Source organism: Ostrinia nubilalis, chromosome 19 (genome assembly GCF_963855985.1).
Source record: "Ostrinia nubilalis chromosome 19, ilOstNubi1.1, whole genome shotgun sequence".
Classification (NCBI taxonomy): Eukaryota; Metazoa; Arthropoda; class Insecta; order Lepidoptera; family Crambidae; genus Ostrinia; species Ostrinia nubilalis.
Window position 1 is genome coordinate 8,862,314 of NC_087106.1, and position 24,116 is coordinate 8,886,429.

Consider the following 24,116-nt stretch of genomic DNA (forward strand, 5'->3'; position numbering starts at 1 on the left):
ACTGGCAAAATTGGTAATACATATTTTTAAATATTCGAACACCTAAATTGTTTTATGTCCCATTTTTGATGGAACAATGTGACTACATACTTCGTTGTTCGTTTGAGTCAAGTGATGTCCACTACTGGACAAAGGTCTCCTCCTTTTTCTACAAAATTGGTCCTGCTCTGCCCGCGTCCAGGTGTAACCCGCGACCTTAACGTCGCTCCACCTAGTGGAAAGTCTGCTTGCTTATTTCATTCAAGGGTTAAAAAGTTATGGATTCATATTGAAAATTTTGACCTGCGAAAGACCTTCAGACCAGCCATCTTAAGTCTTGGCAAAGGAAACTTATAGACACTAAAAGATGTGTTGTAAACGATTATGAATGGAAATGTGAAAGAATGCAAAATGTATGCAGCGTCTTTGCACTTCAGTTTCAACTCATAGTTCAACATTCCTAATTTACTATACAGCGTGTTAGGTAAATGGGTATAAGAGCCGACACTAGCCCATTTTAACATGGTCATATAAATGGTATGGTGAAGTCAGAAAATTGATATCTTCATTTTAATTATTTTATTTTTCATACAGTGTCGGCTCATATACCCATTTACTTAACACCCTGTATATTTACCAAAACCAACACAAACGTAAATGTTCGCTCGTTTTACACCGTAGTACCTACGAGTATCATCGCGGCATCGTTAAAATATTTCCACTGTAGGTAATCCAATTCTACTTGATGAATTACCACATACCAGAGAAAGACGGGGGAGTGGAAAGTACGTTCGGAAATTCAATTTGCTGCATCCAGTTTTAAAATATTCTTATTGGACGGTCGAAAAAGATTAAAAATGATCCGGGAATATCTGATAGCATTTACGGAGCAGTTTCTGTAGTTCGAATTGACGTTTTTATTTTTCGAAATCAGATTTCTGCTTTCTCTTTTAAAATAACTTTACATGCAGTAATATTTTTCTAGGAGTATTTTGCGTCCTTTAGAAATGGTATTTATGTTTTGAGCTGAAACATTTTTATAAAGTCAGCTTTTTCAAAGTCATTGAATCTATTTATGGATTTTGGTGTTTAATGTTATGTTTCTTCAGCTAACCATTTTCTGGTTCCATTATTATCTTAAAATACTAATAATTTGATTGATCATCGACTACGATGGTTTGAAATGTGACAATAATACGGGTTAAATCCATCACTGGCTCGTAAATACAACTATCACAGTAATTTATAGTGCCGCAGTTATCCATTATAATCAAACTGTAGGCAATTGCGATACATTTAGTTAAGAGTAACAAGAGTTGGTAAGATGTCTCACGTAATCATTTGGTTCTTGAGTGGTGATCACTTCTCAGCAAATGTAGCAAAGGACAAACTCTTTCTCGATGGACTGACGACCGCAAGATAATAACTAGTTAAAAAAAGTAGGATATCATGCTGTAGCAGAGGACTGCTAACCAATAAAGTTAAGGCTCTAAACCTCCTTAAATAAAACCTAAACTAAAAACCCGTAACATTTTTACCGTTCCCATATTTCATAACGGAGTAACGTTATTACGGCCTCGCGTCCGTCAATGCTTTGGAGTCGCAATGATCGAGTTACAATCTGTTTCAATGCCGCGGGCCTATTAGCTAAAAAACAGGAGATCTTTCTATGAAGTTACGGCTTTAAAACTTCCATAAATAAAATTATCACTTCACGGGATTTATTGCAACAATATCTATTTTAACGGTAAATAATATTTACCCTCCCGACGTTTCGGCTCGGTTTTGCACAATATTTTCGTCAGTGGTACAGTCTGACTGTACCACTGACGAAAATATTGTGCAAATGCGGGTGGGTGAAGAAAACTCATCGCGCCGGAGCAGACGACGCCGCATCTCTTCAGTCTGCCCGCGACCATGACTCGTGCAACCGAGCCGAAACGTCGGGAGGGTAAATATTATTTACCGTTAAAATAGATATTGTTGCAATAAATCCCGTGAAGTGATAATTTTATAGTAAAAAATGCAACATAATAGTTTAAAATATTCCATAAATAAAACCTAAAAATCTGTAACATCCTTACTGTTCCTCTCATGGATCGCTGCAGAATTCCATAACGGAGTAACGTTATTACTGCCCCCCGTCTGTCACTGCTCTCAGTCGCAGTGATCGAGTTACAATCTGTTTCAATGCCGCCGGCCTAATTATATTGCGGGGATTTCAGTTTTACATAACATGCGCGTGTAGGCGAAAGTACATTGTTTTGTTCTTTTTAAACCTTTCTTGCACAAAGATAGAACTTATAGCAAAAGGCAAAGATAGTGGCATGTGGTATTGCAGTCAACTTTACTATTTTGTCATATTGTAAAGAGGAAAGATTTTGTATAGATTTGTATATTTGTCAGCTGGACTGTTTTCAAAATTTCTTTCAACATTTAAATGCTACATTATACCTCAGAAATACTAGTATAAGTAGCAAACTGAAATTCACGCGAGTGAAACGTCGGGAAAAGTTACTTATTGTCTTTTTTAACAGCAACTTTATTGAACTTTACACAACTTTTAAGACATGCAAAAGTAAATAAATAATGCTTGTTTATTATGTGTATCAGAATATGAGCTCATCTAACAAAGACAATCTATACCGATTAAATAGTTAAAGTAAATGTCCAATAGAATCACTTTTGTTATCATTCGGCAATTCAATTGCAGGCGCATTTCGTTTTGCATAAAAAACAGATTTAGTTGCGGCAATTGAACGGTAGATGGCACTAAATGGGATTTCCTTCGTGTTGAATAAAATAATTCCAGCCAGGTGGATTGCAGGTATTGAATGTTACAAAGTTTAGTGGTGATTGGATGCCATTTATTATAGTTTTAGCCGACGACTTTACCAATACACGAACAATTTTATTCAGCTAAATAGAAAATTGCATAAGTCGTAAGGTTACTTTCTTGTCTTTAGTACCTACTATGGTAATATTATGTGTTGATCCTGAAAATGCCAGTTTAAAAAAACTCGAGAAGATAAGCCAAGTTAGCGAAATAGGGCAGATTTTTTAATCGTCTGATATCTTATAACTGTATAAATTTGTCGTTTTGACATATTTGAAATATTTCCCATACTGAAACTGTCAACGTGCCAAACTTATTCTTCAGTTAAAAGTTATCTGATGATTGAAAAATCAGCCCATAACTGTGTAAATGACTTTTATTCACGTACAGAACCACTTTTTGAATGTGTAAATCAAACGAAAACAAAGTAATAATATGGCCGTAACCCAAGTGCTATTAATAAATAAATTTATTCGAATATTAATTCTGAAAGCGAAGTGTCGAAATCAATTCCTAAAACACTGTTCCTTTGATCTTAAAGTTATTTATATATTTGACCTCCATATACTTCTAGCGAATTCCTGTTGCGTGGTACAAAATAAATAAATACCTATTACAGCCGTGGAAAAGTAGGTCGTACTGATATGTTCTTTGTTTACTTACAACTCTATACTTCTCTCAATGTTTCCCTTTCTGGATACGATTGGGTTTACATTGAGTTCGTGGTAAAGTAAATTCAGTATGATAGAATAAAGGGGTAGAGTTAGGAAAATCTTCAAAACTCATTTAAATTTAAGCTGAGTACCACTTTATTTTAACCACCATAATTATGATGTTTTTTATATGGAGTTTGACAGACTTTTGACGTTTGTTAAATCCTAAGGCTGGGTTAAACCATCTTACTTAAACTTTGACAAACTTCAAAAATCTGTCAAACTCCATACAAAAAACACCGTTTATCGTTATAATTACGGTCAAAGTTTGGTGGTGCAACTCAGCCTTAATAAATAAAGCCTTAACAAAGCTTTACAATATATCTCAAGGAAACTAATTATTATTCAGATAAAGTTTCAAAGTTTTACATGTAATACCCATTCCTATAAAAAAACATGGCCGCCCGTTCCATAAAACACACTGGAACTTTGCTAATATACCGTATTATAATTCATATCCTACCTTTGGAAGTAGCTAAACACATTCTAAGTAGGTAGTTGTTAATTCTAAACTTTATCCATAAAAGTGATTTAGGCTCGAACTTACAACTTGAATTAATATTGGTTATATTAATAAATTAAATACATACGTATTTAAGTATTTTGATAAGTTTTATATCTACCTACGTGTAGAAGTTTTACACTGTTTCTTATTTAAATCTTATGAAAATCTGAAGCACTTGGACCTCAGCGCAGGACTATTGTTGTTATGGAAATATTTGGGGAAGGCCTTTGTCCAGCAGTGGGCGGCATTTAGTTGGATCTTACGTACAAAATCTCATGAAAAATAAGTTCTAAATAACTGCCAATAAGATCGAATTGCCCATATTAGTTTGACGTTTATATTGGTGGAGGCCTATGTTCAGTAGTTGACGTCCTCTGGCTGAAATGATGATGAGTTATGTAGTTTTCAAAACTTTGTGAAATATCAAAATTGAATACTGATGTATCATAATACATACCTAATATGATAATGATCGCCAGTTCCATGCGCTTAAGTTGACAATTTGTGTTCCAGAATACCACACTTACGAGTGATTTTATTATATGAATCGGTACATTTATCGCCGTTCCACATAGTCACACAGTGTGACGTGGCGACATACGTAGCTCACATAATATGTGACGTAATATTCCGTAACTCAATAAGGGCTGTGATAGAAGCTGTTAACGATGGATCGATAGAGTTATGGCATAGTATAGCTATAGAGTCTTCGATATTTATGGGCTCTATCTACATACATATTTATTCTTTCTGTCATAAGATTTCGCACTAAACGTTCGATGTTTTATAACGCGAACACAAGGCAGGTGTGTACCATACCATCCTAGACTGCATCTCACTTAACATCAAGTGCGATTTCGTTCAAACTTTTATTCCTGTTTTTCCTGCATAAAAAAATGTCTTACTTTAATAATGCCTTTGTGGACCAAAGCTAATAGAGCAAGACTCTCTCTGTTCGGAATCCTTGGATTCGATTCACAAGAAGAATTTCTTTGGAGTCATATGCAAGGAGAATGCCATAAAAATGCAATAAACATCATAGGTCTTTTAATACTTTATTTACCAACTAGATAAACAACAATTCAATATCCTGTAACATAAGAATCTTGTATCACAAGGTATTATCGTTATTGTAGGTTTGCTTGCATTGTATGGAACGCTGTTGGTGCAGGCAAATAGTGAAATCAAATAAGTTGTATTGAAAATTGAATTTCTATTGAAACTTTGCGTAGGCGAATGATAATCTAGATATTACTGGGTATTTGTCTTTCGTACAGGGCTTTCCAAATTGATTAAATTAGGATTAATAACATTTTAATTTTAACTAATCTTCATTCCTCTATAGCTTTACGTAGTAACATTTACTTACCCAAAGTTACTTAAGTTATTTACTACTAGTATCTAAAACTGTTTTAAATTAATAGAGCCAGCCTCAGTTATTACAACTTAACAATAGAAAAGCACATTACATGAAGTTGTGACTGACATTGCAAGTAAAGTTTAAACTGTCATTAATTTACAGGTATTAACAACTTATTACACAAATCATAGCCTATACAGCCTACCTCGAAATAAAACTAGTGAAGAAGTGGACAGAAAAGCCTTTTTCACGCACAGTCTGTGCCCAGTTTTATTTATATTAATATTATCTGAAACGACCATAAATAAAAAGTCAAAACCCTAGCCATGGTTGGCCATGTTTTCGATACAATGACTCTACAAGTAGGTGCCTACTTTCGCAGTGATATACCGAGTGGTATCAAGTTACATTGGCTGTTGAATTCTCCAAAATTAGCCTTTAGAAAGTTTAAAGCTTGTATTTGATGGAAATAACGATGATATTATTTATTTGTCGAAGAAAATAACTAGTTAAATGGTTTCTATTGCAGTGTAATCGACTGTAAAGGTAATAATTTTCTCGTAGAAGCTAGATATTTTGAATGTTCATTTATTTGTTACCTGCTAGTTTGGTGACTTATTATTAGGTGTAAATATATCATTTCAAATTCTGAACTAAGAAGTTGAGGTATTTTATTTTTCTAATAATAGCACATCATACGGATTATTCCACTTTGTTCACCTGGGTGATATCACCTGGCTGAATCAAGTGGAATTTTTAGTGTCCTCATTTCACCTCGAAACCATTTCACTCAGGTGAAATGGTTCAAAAAGCGGTTGCCTTTGTTCACATAGGAATCAATTTACCCAGGTGAACAAATGCGGAATAGTGCCTATTACATTACAATCACTCAGGCTGGGTTGCACCATCTTACTTTAACTTAACGTCAAAAATCTGTCAAACTCCATACAAAAACACCGGTTATCGTTATAGTTATGGTCAAAGTTAGGTGGTGCTACTCAGCCTTTATGTGTCGTGAGTACTTTTATATTTATCTGAAACTTATTTAAAATCACACGTTATTCCGCATCACAACAAAATATTTGCCGGACACTGGCTATATTCAGTGTTCATATCAAAAACAAACAGATCTGTTTGTTCGTCCTCGATTCTTATCAGATACTGTACGAGTAAGCAAACAAACAAACAAAGTACCACTGTCCAATGCTAACAATGGAGGTGGCATTCAAACTTACTATTAACACAATTTATTTCAGGCATCCATTTGTAAAATACGAACGTAATGCCCAGACACCTGCTATGTTTACTCGTAGTAGGAATAAGAGGTATTTTCTACAAATTATTCAGATATGAATGAACGACATGGGGAATTTATCCTACTGGCCAAATAGGTTGGGAAGGCCTGATGTTCACATTGTTGATTGTGATCTTTTTCTACTCTGGAACACCACACGGTTTACAAGGGAACAAATATACAAAGATATGTTTTGCGGTTGTTAAAATGTCCCATACGACCTCATAAAGGTAGCAGGAAGGCGCTGGATGCAGGCCGCTACCAAACGGTCACTATGGAAATCATTGGGGGAGGCCTATGTTCAGCAGTGGACGTCCTATAGGATGATGATGATGATGATGTCTCATACGAGCATCAAAACAAGGGCCTTGGCTCAAGAAAACTCTACTCTCCAACCACAGAAGCGACTAAAAACTTCACAAAGCCAAATCACATCCGAAGTATCATTTAAAATAATATTTACATCTGAACCCCAGCGCGCAAAGTTTTTAAACTCCGACTTAGCCTCTGGCAATTTTGAAACTCAAATGTGGAGTTTTGTGTAAATAATATACGGCTATAACATAGGAGTCAGGTGAAGTTCGGAGAAGTTGCCAGAAATTCACCTCAGGGCAACTTTTCTGTAGCACGATAACGTTAAACAATGGGTTATGAAGAACTCCGAACTTGTGTTTACTACATCACGAGTTTTGGTACACGACGGTGAAATCTTAATGAGAACGTTGTCAATATTGATTCTTGTTTCTGTGTTCTACATTAGAATAAATTAAACGGCCAAAATGTCATCGGAAATATACGAACTCTAAAAATATGGCCGCAATAACACCTTTTGCAACCAACATCCTACTAATATAATAAATGCGAAAGTTTGTGTGGATGTTTGTTACTCTTTCACGCAAAACCTACTGAACGTATTTTGATGAAACTTTACAGTATTATTGTTTATAACCCAGAATAACATATAGGCTATAATTTATGACTATATGTGACTAAATTTCACGTGGGTGAAGCCGCGGCCAAAAGCTATTAAACTATAAAAAAAAATTCTGATGTCAAATAACTCTAAAACACATTACAATAACTCCAAGACAGTAATCTTCTTTAAAATAAATTATTTTCTAGTTCAGAAAACTGATTTAATTTAAATAAATCTATAAAACGATTATTGCTAGCTTTGAAATCAGTAGTAATTGGTTATTATAACCAATAATTAGTGACGTCATCATAAGCTGTTTACAATCCATGGTAGAGTTACGTTTTGACAGTGTTGAGGTTGACAAGTAAAAACGGTAGTTTTTATTTAAAAAATTGGTCAGAGCCACAGTGTTCAACTATCACGCATAAATGTTCCCCATATCATATGCAGCTCACATTCAACTGAACATTACAGAATTTACAGATATGGTTCAGACAGACATGCACTACTATGTAACCTATATAGCTAGCTTCCTATGTAATCCTAACCTGCGCTATGTCAGTCGCCTATGAACTTTGTTACAAGGATGCACATTTGCGACTAGTTCTAACATTTGCAATGAAATGAAAAATATTTTCCGATTTTTTTTAAGTAATCGGAGATAAATAGTGAACTGTAGAATAAAAATGTTGGATTTTTTTTTCTTCAAATTGAGCGAATGTGCAGTTATTAGGTTACAGATCGTCTTACAGACCTATTTTTTTTTGTAAATAGCATAAATCGAAAATAAAAATACCTATGTACGAATAGAAGTCCTCGATCAAGATAACATCCAAAATCTTTAAAATTACAAAGTGTAATAATTACAGCAAAGTTTTTCGTATATTTATTTTCTTTTTCTACTTGCTGTAAGTAGTTTTAATTTATTTTGGGCATACCAATTTACAATCATTATTTATCTGTCAAAGAATCACGCGCATCTAACTTTTTTTCCGACCATCTTTTGTTTTCCAAATTCAAAAATCGCAAGTGTGCGATACTGCACCAGTGCGTTCGTTCACCCCGCGTACGCACGGTCAGGGTTGCATGCGATGCAGATATCGTGCCGTCTCGGCTGACAATCGTTATGATCATCGTGTCATAGAGGTGCTCGAGTGGCCAGCTGTTAATCGATTAGGTCGTTTGGGAGTCATGTTTCGAATCGATTACGGAAAAGAACTAATGCAATTTACTCGTATGCTTGACACTCAAGATATGGAAACACTCGTTTTCATAGCGATGCAGTAATGTTAGAAAATTAATCTGGTAATAGGTAGATTAGATTAACCGTAAAATATCATCTTTCAAGTTTAATAAAAAGAAAAACAACGTTAACTTGCTACAGAAAAGAATATTCCATACATATTGCTGAATGTAATTGAACAAAGAAGAAGCTTAATGTATGAATTTATTCGTTAGTTCAGCTTCAGTCTAACTGAAAAAAGTACCTGCACTGTAATTTTCATAACTAAAATCGTCTTTTAGTTGTTGCAATTCACGAAGGCGAGTGAGATTTACATGTGTGCTGGCTCGCTACTGTTCGTTTTTTCAAAAGTTTTGATAGATATTACACTATCGTTACGTGCATGTACACGTACACACTATTACTTACTCGTGCAGTTCGCGAGGCCTAGGTGTGACAGTCTACATGATATATTACTGTTTTTTGGCAATCGCTCTGAGGCGCAAGTCTGCCGTGCACTTCACCTCTTGCACCGGCAGCAACGTGACGTATTTAATACCTATTTAGTTTTTATGTTAAATTTTTCCATACAAACATTTTTGCGTTTTTTCAAAAGTTTTTTGCCTGACTCAACTTTTCGTCACTCGCAAAAATGCAAATCTCAGCAGCCTAGCAAACTCTACCTAAGTTTAAAGACTAGACATCCGTGCAAACAAAACAAAGAGTTTTGCAACCAGACAAAATGACGGCCATAGATAACACCAAGCACCATGGATTGGCCAACACATCCTCGCTAACTATGACACCACTTCCTTCGGCTAATCTCTCATTGTTTGATTACATGTTTCCGAGTATTGCGGTCAGTTTTTCCGTTAATTCTTTTAAATACCGACTTCAGCTCCTTACCCTTAATAGGCGTCAGTCGGAAAATTCTTGTTTTCTGTGGCCAACGCACCCGTGTACACAACCCTAAAGTTGCGGTGGCAGCCAAAAAAAAATTGGGTTTTAAAATGCTCAAAAACCCATCGTATTCTCTAGATCTGACTCTCAGCTACGTTAATAACTCTTTGTTCGATTTAAGTAGTAGTTCAGGGACCTGATATTTGTGGAAATCGTCGAGGCAGTATCCTTTTTAGGCCTTTTTGGAGAGTCAAGAAAATCATCCGACTGGTCGTTCAAGTGAATGTAATTTTTAAACACAATTGTGAACTTCAATTATTATTTTTACCGGTTTCTAGTGAAGAATTAGACTCCCTACCCAATTCTTTTCAGATTTTTGTGATGGCTAGAAATATCCCATTCTCATTACTTTTGGAACACCCCTCGTTAAAAGCAAGTTCAACATTTTCATGGTGTCTAGACTTTACAAGGCAACTTAGTTTAAATTAGTATTAGTAGTACTAAGTAATAATTATACTACATATTAATATTGTCTACTTGACGGTCTATCTTATCTATCATCATGATGTAGATCATATACATATTTAATCTTCACAAGATCACGCTTTTTATATTATGTACGCATTCTCATTTGTAAAAGGCACTACTTCCAATGCCATACATTATGTTACAAATTAGGTACCTAAGTTTATGGTTTACGTGAAGTGAAAATCAAAGATTTTCTTTTACATGTAAACCTAAAGGTAAAAGCTTTCATAACTTAATTACTTTCTACAGTAACACTAATGACTTTGGAATAAGTAATTTAAGACCATTACCCATTTATACTAATTGCGAAGAAATTACACAGTAACGGCACGTTTAATAATATTACGAAAGTTATTTCGTAGCCTTGAAGGTATTCAAGATTATTAGGATTTTAGGCAACGCTAGACTTCTTTTCTGACCTTGTAGTTACTGTAACAAAACAGTATTGCAATCAGATAGGCTGCAATCTTAATTTACTAAAGACCACGTCTGTAATATAAAATTCTACTTATAAGTAACTACGTAGGGAACTGATTCCGTCCGCTCATCTCTTATGTTTTTCCGCTTATTTTTTAGCAAACGTGTCTCTACAATTACATAAAAATATAATAGCATGTACTAAGTAATTATGTCAAAATTATACTAATGATTTCGTAAATATTATGATACTGGTCATTCTTAGTAGATATTCCTATATTGTCCCTGGGTCAAACTTGGCCTTCACTGGTTGGAGTTATATTGACAGTCAAACTCCTTCTGCCTAGAGTTACTGTGGAATTAGTTTAAAATATTTTTGTAATGAACATGTAAAATTAATACAACAGAGTCTAAGATTAAAAAACAAATAATATAACCTAATTGTCAATAGAACATTATCTGAAAATGAAAACCATTCGACTAGTTACACAATTTGATACATATCAATTTCAGATCTCAATGGATTTCAATATTCCTGAAATATCTAATAATAAATCTCCTTTTCCACGAATTTGGGTATCGTTCAGCTAACGTTTGTCAATTATGGTCTTTACAATTTACTTACCTAAGTATTCATTTCATATTGAGTTACATATAGGTCTGGCACTTAACTCAATCAGTGCCTGAGATATGGCAGCGGCACGAGAGGGTGTTTTTTTAATGTCAAACGTCAGCGAGACTTCAGATCTCTTACAGATTTTATATGCTCTGTCACGTCATAATGTTGATCTCAACCGTCCCGTGCCGTGCCCATACGTCAGACACTGACTGAGCTAAGCGATAAACTTATAGTATAGCCAACTCATGTAAGGACGGCACAACCGACAAATAGTAATACTTAATGTACTACCTTGTATTTAATTTACTATTTACTGGCGGTGACTGAGTTTGTTTCGGCGTTTCTTCTCAGCACTTGCCTTAAGTTTGTCTCGAAGCGCTGGTAGGGCCCAAAAAATAAGGAGACATGTAAAGTGCTTAAGGCACTGTATTTTGACGTTCATAAGTGCCACTAGTGGTCAAAATTGAATAAAATATTTTTGATTTTGAATCAGTTGTAATACAAACGGTCTTGCAGCAAAAATATACAGGCTAATGTGATGTTGACTGTAGTCTACAAGTTCGATCGTTCACAGTATCGTTGGTTTCGTTGCCAAGTACGAACGTGCGATCACGGACGTGAGGTGAACATTCTGCCGCGCTACAGGTCAACGATGCGAGAACATCGGCGTTTCAATTTTACGAGAGGCGTTCAAAAAGTAATAAGTATGGATATTTCTAGCCATCACAAAATTCCGAAAAAAAAGTCGACGGGTTCATCCAGTGTCGTAGCTCAGTTGAAAGAGCAGTCGTCCGGCAAGCGAAAGGTCGTGGGTTCAATTCCCGCCTTAGGCAGCTCGATTTTTTCAAGTTGTTTATTTAAAATGTATTTAAAATTGGATAGGTAGCTTAATTCTACACTGGAAACTGGTAAAAAAATCAATTAAGTTCACCATTGCGTTTAAGGATTACATTCACCTGAACACGACCAGTCGGAAATTCCTTGTTTTAGAATACTAGAAGGAATATTGTTTCTATGATCGAAGATACACTCCAATTTCACTATAATCGATTCAAATTTTCAGTGAAACTAATTACTATTTTCTACAAATTGCTGAAAGTAAACTGAACGGGCTATACAAATGTTTAGAGAGTTAGGTTTAAATTTCCCAGACTGCATCAAATTCATCGCTGATCCGTTTTCAAATGCAGAAGGATTAGTCGTCTGGTCCACAAACAAAACTGTCCCCAACTCTAATGCTAGAATTCAGACTGATTCGGACTAGGCAGGTCACGTGTCGTTGGCATAACGAGCGATAAGCGGATAGAAGCGGCTGGAACCAGATAGAGCTGGCTATAGCCGCTCCTAGCCGGTCCTAACCGGTACCTGTAGCACGAAAATCTTTCGAGTTCGAATCGTTTGCATATTCGAATCACATCAAAAGATTTAGTACGAACTTAAATAGCGCTCCTGTAAACGTGACGTATAGTGAACTTTGTATTAGAAATGGTAGCACGAAACTAATTTTGACAATCGAGACCGTCACGGTATCGTTGAATTCGAAGGCTGGATATCGCATTTTGACGAATACACACACGATTCGAAGACAATTCGTGCTAGAGGTACGGTAAGCTTGGCGCCTGAGTATATTTGGTTAGGCGAAATCACTGGATTCCCCCGGATTTTGACCAGAGAATGGCAGGATTGAAACGTTTGCTCATTTTAAGTCGTTGGCTTAAAAGCCGGCCAATACTGCTGCACTATCATTACATTTGATTCGTTTATTATACCACTAGCTGTGCCTTCATGAAAATAGTTTGAATAATATTTCCCGTTTTTGCAACTTTTCTTTATTACTCCGCCCCTATTGGCTATAAGATGATGTCATATAGCATAAAGCCTTCCTGGATAAATGGGCTATCCAACACAAAAAGATTTTTTAAAATCGGACCAGTAGTTTTTGAGATTATTGCGTTCAAACAAACTCAGATTTATAATATTAGTAAATAAGTATAGATAGGTACTTACCTAACTTCAAAAATGTTCCTCAAAAGGTCCCACCGTAAATTTTATCTGTTTAAAATAAAAATGAATCATTTAAATCATGCATATCCTTTTTTACAATCTTGTTTATTTTTGAGTAAAATTCGCGCGAGTTATAGCCCTGTCGTAACGGATTACACTTCTTGTAAATTATCTTTATCCGTCTAATCTCATTTCATATTTTTTGTTCTCACTGCTACGTGCATTCCTTGTTGATTCATCGTCGAGCTGTTTAATTTTTCACATAGTAATACAGGGTGGCGTTTTATCGAGCAACTTAATTTTGGAGATATCTAACCTCTAAAGTTTAGAGGTTAGATTTAGAGTCTAAACGAACCCGTTTAACCAAAAAGATTGTCCAATTATTCAACGGGCATTTAAAATCCAGGGCAATTGAACACTCATAATTTTGATACAAAGTTTTTAAAGTAATTTTTCTTCTGGCTATACTTTATTCTAAGGATTAATTCATTCATCAGAGAATCACACACTTCTGTCGAGATAGTGATTGGCAATCAATGAGTTTGTAAGGACAGGCGGAAAATAATGTTAGGAGTTCCTACATAATGGTGAGCGCTAACAACTAACTTCATATTGAACTCATCATCATAATCATTTCATCCATAGGACGTCCACTGCTGATCTTAGGCCCCCCCAATGACTTCCATGATGACCGGTTGACAGCGACCTGCATCCAGCGTCTTCCTGCTACCTTTATGAAGTCGTCGGTCCTCCTTGTGGGTGGACGTCGTACGCTGCATATTGACCTAAATGCTTAAAAGAATGAATGAAAGATTACACTATTACTCGTCCATAGGTTCCTGTAAATCAAGTCATTATTTCCATCAGTACGAATTTTCTCAATAAATTACGTTTGAATAATTATGACTGGCATTGTAGCTAATTGTTCATACCGTCCATCTGGGTATTACCCATTTTCACGTAATTTAGGTCCATTTCATACCCATTTAGCCGATTTAACCTGTCACGTGCGACCGTAAATAACGATTTAACCAATAAAACGCACCTGGTACAGAATAACGGACAAAAAATAACGCAAACATTGCGTTTGAGCTGTATTCTATTTGTTTAGAAAAAACATTGACGGCTGTGTGTTGGGTAAAATGCCAGCAGCGGTCGCGGGTTTGAATCTTGCTGGAGGCAGTTTTGTGAAGCCTGCTACATGCAAGTGCCTCTAACTGGCAAAAAAAAATTAAAAAAAAAAAAAACTGGCAAGTATTAACTACCTGTGCCCCTGACTTCGTACGCATGAAAATAGTTTGAATTTTTATTTACTGTTGCGCCCCTATTGGCTGTAGGGTGATGTTATATAGCCTAAAGCCTCCATAATTTAATGGGCTATCCAACACAAAAATATTTTCTCAACCAGAATAGTAGTTCCTGAGATTAGCGCGTTCAAATAAACAAACAAACTCTTTAGCTTTACAGTATTAGTATAGAAGATTATGATTCATGTTGGTTCTTTTTCATTATATTTCATCACTTGATGAATGGGGTGAGATGGTAAGCGATATCATTATAAGTTTATCAGACATTACAAATCATCTTGTTTTATCTCTTGGATTTAATGCTGGTAATTAATTGTGGTTAAAGACATTTATTTTCTTAAAAAGATTTGAATGTTTTAGATAAATGTTAGCTTCGATATTTTTTACGATATTCTTGTAGGCAACCTAAATAGGTAAAAAACAGGACTGTTTCCACCTCTCGTGCCTACCGCTGCAACTCCTGTGTAGCCAGGATCAACAGCTTGACCGCCAATAAAAACCAACCAGTGAAGGTCAAGTTTGTCCCGAGGGAAAGTTACCTAATATAATACCTAAATAGGTGTACACATCCCTCACGGCAGAAGGCGGACAGGGGCTTAGTACTAATACAGCCAGATGTCAGACTGAGCTAACTAACGCCCGTATTCACAAACGAAGCTTGCTTACTTAAGCAATTTATTTAATTTGCTTCACTTGAAGCTGCAAATCGAACGCACAGTGTTGAATAGAGCTCTGTGATTGGTTTCTGTACGACCCTGTGCATCCACGCGCACTTCGAGACCTCATTGTAATGTTTGTCAATACGGGCGTAAGGCACCTCATTGCACGATACAAGTCATGGAAAAATGGTGCAATGTAAATTACTCAAAATCCTGTTAACTTAAATACTAAATTATGTATACCATATTGCTTGTATTATATCGAACTGAATGACGACTTCTCGAAAGTCTAATGCTACTGATGTTGCTATTGTTGCCTTTATAAATGCCTTACTCTAAAGATACAGTTTCATAACTCGTCTGGCTCGGTTCACCAGGTCAAAGTTGGTACCTCTCACTTTCTGATTCATGCTATTTTGGTATTTTTGTCTTTTTAGCGAATGCAATGGTCGAAGAAAGTGAAGTAAGTGGTTTTGTAACACATTAGGAGCAGACAAAATGTAGAATAAATCTGATGCCTGTGCTTTCAAATTTGGAAGCCACTCACTTATTGCTTCAAAATAAAACTGAAACTGAAAATTTCTAAATAAGACGTTGAGCTATTTTGTCCGTCAGCATCAAACTGGTTGTTACATAACTGGTAATCATTAAATGATACAGGGCTAATTTTTAATCGTAGGATAACTTTTAACTGAAGAATAAGTTTGACACATTGACAGTTTTGACAGTTTCAGTATGGGAAATATGTCAAAGTGGCAAGTTTATTCTTCAGTTTTATGTTCTCTGACGATTGAAAAATCAGCCCTTTCGTATATTTTAGTGTTGTTCCCGAGATTACTTTTTGTTTTGTTAAGGTAAGGCTTGGCTCAAATGTACAGATTTTGATAGAGTTGTTACACAGTTTTATAAGTTTACGTATACAGTATGTCCTTGGGAGACCGGTGTGTAAATAAATACTATTAATAAATATAGTAATAGTGACTTTATACCACATACAAGCCGGTAAAAAGCAAACGACTTTTTATGGAGCTGTTAAATATACACCATGCACGTAACATGTAAAGTCATTACAAATTTCCGTTGGCCTGCTTTGACGGCCTTGGGCCCATAGCCCTTTGTGTGCCTTTGTTTTAATTTAATTAGCATAGTGTTTAATTAGTCTTCTATTTGCATTGTCCCACGTTTGTAGTGCAGTTGAGCGAATTACCTACTTAATTTTATTTCTACAAATATTTTTAAACATAAAAAAACGTATTGCTTTCGTTTCTCGCCAAGGCTCAATCTGCTTGACTAATTAGATTTTTTTTGTTGTAGTTATGAAGATAAGGACAGAAAAGCTGGAAAAGTTTTCCGGGAAATTATCACGTTGAAAAAAAAAACTGAACTTTTTTTTCTACTCGTGTGTGATTTTTTCCCCTTGAAATATATTTTTTTTATGCAGAACAAGGCAGGTATTTGACCGCAATCGCACCTGATAAGTAAGATGCAGTCTAGGATGGACTCTCGCCTTGAAAAGGCCCGGATTAGTGTTCGGGAAAGACAAGAGCAGGCAGCGAATCGTTTGAAGGTTTGACAAATGACATTAAATGTATGACGGATTGTACAGGCCCCTAGCGGAAAATTTCAAGAAATACAATTTTCATTTTTTTAACGCGCCCACTACACACACCTTTGATGTAAACTCACACTAAGCCCTGAGAACAAAGTTTTCGCTAAACTCAACAACGGCTTGACCAATTAGAAATTAGAATCATTCTACATATTAGAGTAGGCGCATACCGTCGGCCGATAGTTTAGTCGGGCAGTTGATCAGTATAGTCATGTATGGGAGTGCGCACACTACGCCGATTCGATTTGGCCGATTCTTCATACAAATTAAAATCGGGCATAACTATCGGCCAACTAAAAATCAACGGTGTGCGCCTACTCTTAATATTTTTATGCGACATGTGTATGTGAACTCAGTTGACTGTGAACAGGTTGATATTTATATGCTAGTAAAAAACGAACATCATGCAAATGCCAGTCATTCACATTGGATGATCATTCATCCGTCAATCAAGTCGTGACTGATGGGCTTTCGTGACGTTTGCATGACCGTCTGATTACGATGATGTTAAAGTCGTACCAAGAAAACTGTCATAATTTTAGACTACATATTTTAATTTTTATGTGTCGGTCAAAAATATCCATTAGATATTTTATAATACAACTTAAAGATGACCAATTTCTGCTTGTAGAGTTAAATTAAAGGTGCAACTTATTTGTATTTTAATTATTTTGCAACCAAACTTTATAGATCTTTTGTAGAGTTTGTGATATTTTTTTATTATTTTTAGTATAAAGTTTGGTTAAGTTCGAAAATCCTTGCAATAAAACCATTTGAGAGTCTGTCCTAGGATCAGCAACGTGCAGTAATGTCCAAATCAGGATAAGTAACGAGCAGTAAGGCGCAAATCACACGGTGACGTGACGACACTGAAACTCTAGCTAATTTAAACTCTCAATTGAAGCTCAACAGTCAGTAGAGTGGCTTCTTACTTCACTTCTCTATTCTACCATATATTTTGTGCCTAACTGAACCGCTCTAATAGCTCAGTAGGTGAGCGATGCATTCTGCAACGCGGCGGCTGCGTGTTGCATCATGCAGACATTCACCCGGTGTCCCCTACTAATGTAAAAGTTGCTGTTTTTTAACCGACTTCAAAAAAAGAAGGAGGTTTTTTTAAGGGACGTACGCTGGTAGCTTACAGAGCTTTTCCAGCTTCACCGGGCAGAGTGGCGAGTACAGAAGGTACTCTAGCCGTTTGGCGATCGTCGGCTGTTGTATTTATCCAGAAGAAAGACGGGACTAGTCCTACCTCTCATTCCCTCCAGTGCAAGGTGGAAGGTGACAAACAAAGGTTTTGAAACCTTTAAGAAAAAATATACACCACGGTCAATGAGCAATAATGAGCATTAACTATCAAGATATACAAATAATGCTATGCTTAATTGTTAAGAACTACAGTAAAATAGTATGGGCTACTTTCCTATAAGCGATGGGGCCTATTTAAGTTATGGGTTACCTGATGGTAATTGTCAACGCCCCGTATTTTACCCATTTGGTTTCTGCCGTACGTCCCCCCATCTATTTAGAAAATGATGGCCAAATAGGGAATCTAATCCCGAAGGCTGGACGTTACAAAAATGTTGGTCACTTAAGGCTGCGTTGCACCACCTAACTTTGACCGTAACTATAACTATAACCGGTGTTTTTGTATGGAATTAGACAGATTTTTGACCTTTCACAAAGTTAAAGTAAGATGGTGCAACCCAGCCTAAGAGTCTTATACTCACGGTTAACAATATTCGTGGATAAATGTAATTAAAGGTTATTATTTACTGTTCATTAAGCAATAATTCATGTTCCTGTCATACTTCGGAAAAGTAAAGTACGTAATTATTATATTAATTTGGAAATTTCTTTACTTAAAGTTTTGATGTATAAATGTTTTGAAAGTTGTTTTGTTGACAGATAGATATAAAGTGATAAAGTTTTAATTTTATCGCTTTTCACACGATCTTATGATGACCTTTAAGGGTCAACAACAAAGCGATATATACATCGTAGATGACATGTTGTTCAGTATTCTTAGCGACCGTTAACAGACTACCTTTCTTACCCTACCTTCTTACTTGTACCTTCCGACCGTACCTTCTCGACATTTTATTCCTGTTCCTGCTATTTTCTTACATTCATACCTTTTCTCTGAACCGATAAATGCTTTTTTCAATATTCTGTTACCTCTTTCAACAGCTCTACCACAATATAAACATTATAAAAGATTTATTTCCATCTCACGTGGACCAGTCCATTTATAAACTATTATCTAATTGCTATTTCTAATGATTTATGACTATAGTTATAGCAATTACCCCGGTCTAAAGAGACTGAATATCAATTCATTATATTTTTATCAAAGCATTAAATTGTTAATCTTTATCTATATTTATTGTCAATTTCATCAAAATATTTATCTTTATTGACAATGATATTTCAATTTCATGAAAATCTCAATGTTTTTGTAAAGGGGAGATAACATTTCTGTCACAAAATCTAAAAGGTAATATAATTAAGTACTAGGACTATGTTAGAACTAGCTGTTCAGTGTTGCTTTTCATTACCCTTTACTAAAAACTTCTGTAGAGCCTTATTATTAAGTACCTATTCCTGCCTATTATTGTTCAAAATTAGAATTTATTTTTGTTAATCTTATTCAAGTTTTATTAATTAAGTCTTCCTGCTGTTATTAAAAATAATAAACAATTTCTCTTTAATCTGTCTTCAAGATTATTAAAGTTTAGCTGAATAACTTCAATCTAGATTATTACATAAAATTTTAAATATCTGAGGATATTCAAGCGTTCTTAAGCGGTAAAGAATAAAAGGATTTATTATGAACTCTACCAAACCTTGATACTTTAAACTAATTAATAAAATTACTAATACCGAATGATTTCTTAATATTACAAGTTACAAATATCCTGTAAATATTGTGAATTAGTATGTTTTTCGCGTAGAATCTTATGTATTGGACCTACCACCAGTCAGTGTTGCTATTTAAAATTAGTTGGCTATATATCCCTAAATAGAGCCAGAACAATTACAATACGTCATGCTTAACTGGCAATTACACACAGATTTATTACAAGCCTATAGTAGGGGCTCAGCTGTAGGTAATATACGCCAACGCCGTAGTCACCATCTGTCATATTGTGCAAGCTAATTTTATTTTATGGAAGCACATTGTTAAATATTACACAACATTACACACTACACGTCTTAACACCATTGTTTTAGTTCAAACAAAAAGTATTTACAAAAATAACATAAACAAAACTCGGTGTTATTCCGCGGTTAACTATGCCGCCACGCGAAAATAACCCGTATCACCTTCACGGTAAGAGCAATATTTAGGAATGTGGTACTGACAGCTGTCAAAGTATACCCTGAAAAGACACTTATGTATGTATATCGACCTCCACGGAAGTCAAATGTTACAATAAACTGCTTATTTTCCTGCTTCCAACTACTTATTCAATTGATAGACTGTAAACAGCTGGCCGTCAATAAAAACGAAACAAAACACGACGCGTTTACTCAATGGCAATTAAAAATAATACATAATGGAATAATATTTGATATTTTGAATTACGAAGCGAACTTACCTTAGTCACGCGCCCGGCGATCGATAAATACACGTGTTGACAACCACACCTCGGCTGCCGGAGCAGAAAAAAAAGGAAACAAACCAAAACCAAACACAAGAAACGCACCGTTTCCAGCCAGTCCACAAAACGTCACTGAACAAGGAACCGCACTGTACGTTATTGCGTATCCACACGAAAATTTAACATCCAACCGGCGTTTTCCCGGCTAAAATAATGGAACAAAAACAAAAAATAAAACGGAAAACAAATGAAGATCGCGCGTTTTTGATATTTTCTCGCTATCCAAGCGGTCTGTTGTCGACTTTAGATGGTGTGCACAGATTTTATGTTGATATTTCTGGATATACTCAGCGTATTTTGTCGTTTTCACTGCAGCGAGCGATACGACAAAGCATTCGCGTCGATGCCGCGGCTAGCACTGAGCTGAGTAAGTGAAAAAAACAAACCGCCCGCGAGACGTTGGGCCTACAGTTGGGAAACGCACGAGGAAAATTGTTTCTGTCTCCCTCTGATGTATTGGGAGTACCCTACAGGGGTGGGTTTCCCTTTTCTCTCCAGTGGAGCCGGCAGAACTGAGTCATATCTACAAGTGTGCTCATCCTGATAAGTGTCAGTTTAATCAACAAACTATAGGTGCCTAATAAGTCTTATGTAGCCACAAGCTGCTTTACATTGTTTTCCAGAACAATTGCGGGTCGTGTTCGTTGCTTTGCAGCAGATTAAGGTTGTATAACGTTGTTTTGAGCAACTATCGGTATTGGAGAAGCTACGAATTCGCACAACATTTAACTCTCACACGTAGAGTAAAAGTAGTTTTAGGACATATCCTACTAATATTATAATCCTACTAATATTATAAATGCGAAAGTTTGGATGTCTGGATGTTTGTTACTCTTTCACGCTTTCACGAACGGATTTTGATGAAACTTTACAATATTATTGTTTATAACCCAGAATAACATATAGGCTATAATTTATGACGATTTGTGACGACGAAATTTCACGCGGTGAAGCCGCGGGCAAAAGCTAGTACACCTATAATGTAGTTTAAAGGGTAGTCAGAGAGAAACAATTTTGCTCTCGTTCTCGACCTTTAGGTGGACAGGTGATTAGCTATAATTAATTAATCTTGCTTTCGTCACAGAATATCTAATTGCTTTCGTTGTAAGAGGCAGAGACACCAAACAATGCAAATGTTTTTGTGACATAATTAATTACGTTTTACTTACACTAAAACGGTATTTATGATAAATACGGCTTGGAGAGAGAGTATAATCACTATTTTTATATTCCAAAACGAGTAAAATAAAAATTTTAAAATTCAAAACTGTATTTAATTTATAGGAGCAGATTATAGTCATTGTTTAGATTTTTTTTATATTTGACGACTATAGGATTAAATTATTGAAATCTAGTTGTTTGATTTTAACCAAATCTCTGTTTACTGCTTTATTTTAAAGATTTCTTAGCAATAAAAAGTAGTTTTATTTCAGAACAACACGCCAAATACTCTGATTTATTGAAACCATTGTAATGCGCGTTAAAAGCCTAAATACAACGATTATGGCAACTTTATAGTCTGTGGACAGACCGAAAGATTTTCAAATGTATTACATCGGATATCCTCCATCCTGGCAACACTCCAGTAGCTCACATGATGTATTTCTGCTGTTGTTGTACCTACAGTATTCACGGCTTTGCGGTTTTAGAACTGCATAAGGATTGCAAAACTTGATTTAAGCTTAATACTAGTTTTAAAACTATTTGGTTTAATTGCACAATTCGTGTTCAAATGATTTGATTATATCTAGTATTTTGAACTAACTCATAACGGTCACATTACAAATACTTAACTTACTTTTTTCATGGCCCGTATTTCATTGTGTGATTTTAAATTAAATAAAGATTATTTTGCCTTTCTCAAGCCGTTTTCAAGCAATTTTACGCCTCAAACATAAGCATGCCTTGCCAACAAAAGAAGAAATAAAAAATCTTTGCACATTTTACACGCGCCTCTAGTCCCAGACTAAGCAAAGCTTGTACTACTTAGCTTGCAAAAGATACAGTGATGTGATGTGAGGCAGGTAACCATTGGTTGGTGGAGGGATTTGATTGATATCACTGGTGTAAACTAGGTAGGAGTAATTATAAGCACTCGCTGTCGATAAATTATTGTCCACTAGCGGTAGCTGAGTTTGTTTTGGCGTTTCTTCTAGCATATCATATACGCCAACTCTCGTAGCGCTTGCTTTTTGTCTCGTAGCACTGGTAGAGCCTAAAAGATAGGCTTGGCCTTAATTAAAGACAGTAAGGCCCGGTTCGAGCGGAGTGGAAAATGTTTTGAATAATCTTAGATTTCATTATTCAGGTAACCAGGAATTCTGTGGGTCTAGACAAGTTGCACTTTTTGATCGAATCGAAAATCGAATCCGTTGTACTAACTCCATACAAAAAAGGCCTTTCGGCCATCTTTCGACATTACAACTGTCACGTTTTGCCACTTGTCTAGGGGGCTGATTGATTATTCAAAATACTTTTACGCAACGCCTTGGTGGAAACCGGACCTAACCCATCTTCTTTAATTTCTTTTTGACCTTTTTATCAGCCCCTTAATCAAAACTAAATAAAGCTATTTCATTTCATTCTCTCTCTTTTACGGGAATGGAACAGGCAGCAGGATTTGGTCGAGCCCGCTCATTCCGCGCTAACGTGCAATTCGGCAGTCGACCGCAGTTTTCGATCTCCACGCGACCGGGATTGGCTCCCCGATTGATATTACAGTTTAACAGCTAGTTAGAACGATGTGATTACTTTAACGTTGACATTCTGCAGAATATTTGAGTGGATCGATGTACCTTACTTACCGTAGGTATCATCATTTTTCGCTACAGCACGTCCAAAGATGAACATAGGCCTCCTCCAATGATTTTCTGATTGGCCGCTTGGCAGGTTTTTCACCGTGACAGTACAACTCATAGGTTTAAATAAAAGTGATCTCTCATAGTAATTATAAAAAACAAAACAATGAATTTTGCCTCATAAAATATGTTGAATTGCGTTGTGACATGAATCACTTTTAAAATATTCCTATTATCTTATTTTGAGCAACATTGCTTGTCTGTTAGACATTGCGCTTAGGAAAAGAATAGGCGCAACTTTATTTGATAAATATTATTATGATCTACCAAATAACAGTACCATATCATCCGTAATTTTGTCCCTTCATTTATAAAGTAGAAAAACCTAGAAATTAGAATAAAACAACTTCCTAATAACGTTGTGTTATTTGAAATTGAAGCTCTAAAAGTGCACTATAACAACTTTTGTTTCTGTTAGAAACCTCCAGCTCAAAACCGAATGAATAATGAACTGCACTCCCGATTGAGCATACAATAATCTCGAATACTAATCAAACTTCCTCCCATCATACATTTCCAAGCTCTCATTTGTCAGTAAGGCCCCGAGCACACTGGCGCGTGCCGTCCCAACCGCAACTGCGGCTCTCGTGCTCGGCCTTCGCTGTCACACGAGAATATGTGGTGTAGAACTGCAGAGTTTACAATAAATTAGGCACCTATTGGTTAAGGCACACAAGGTTAGTATTCAAGATTTACTGTGCATTCGTGTACTTTTGGATGTGTTA

General features: G+C 35.8%; 1 protein-coding gene across 1 annotated transcript in view; it reads right to left on the reverse strand.

The window, feature by feature from the left end:
• LOC135081163 (brain tumor protein) overlaps nt 1-20,877 on the reverse strand; it is a 666,947-nt gene extending 646,070 nt beyond the window's left edge. The window contains exon 1 of the mRNA XM_063975901.1: nt 20,471-20,877. The gene's annotated coding sequence lies outside the window, so the exon portion shown is untranslated. The remainder of the gene's footprint in view (nt 1-20,470) is intronic.
• Between the last annotated feature and the right edge of the window lie 3,239 nt (nt 20,878-24,116).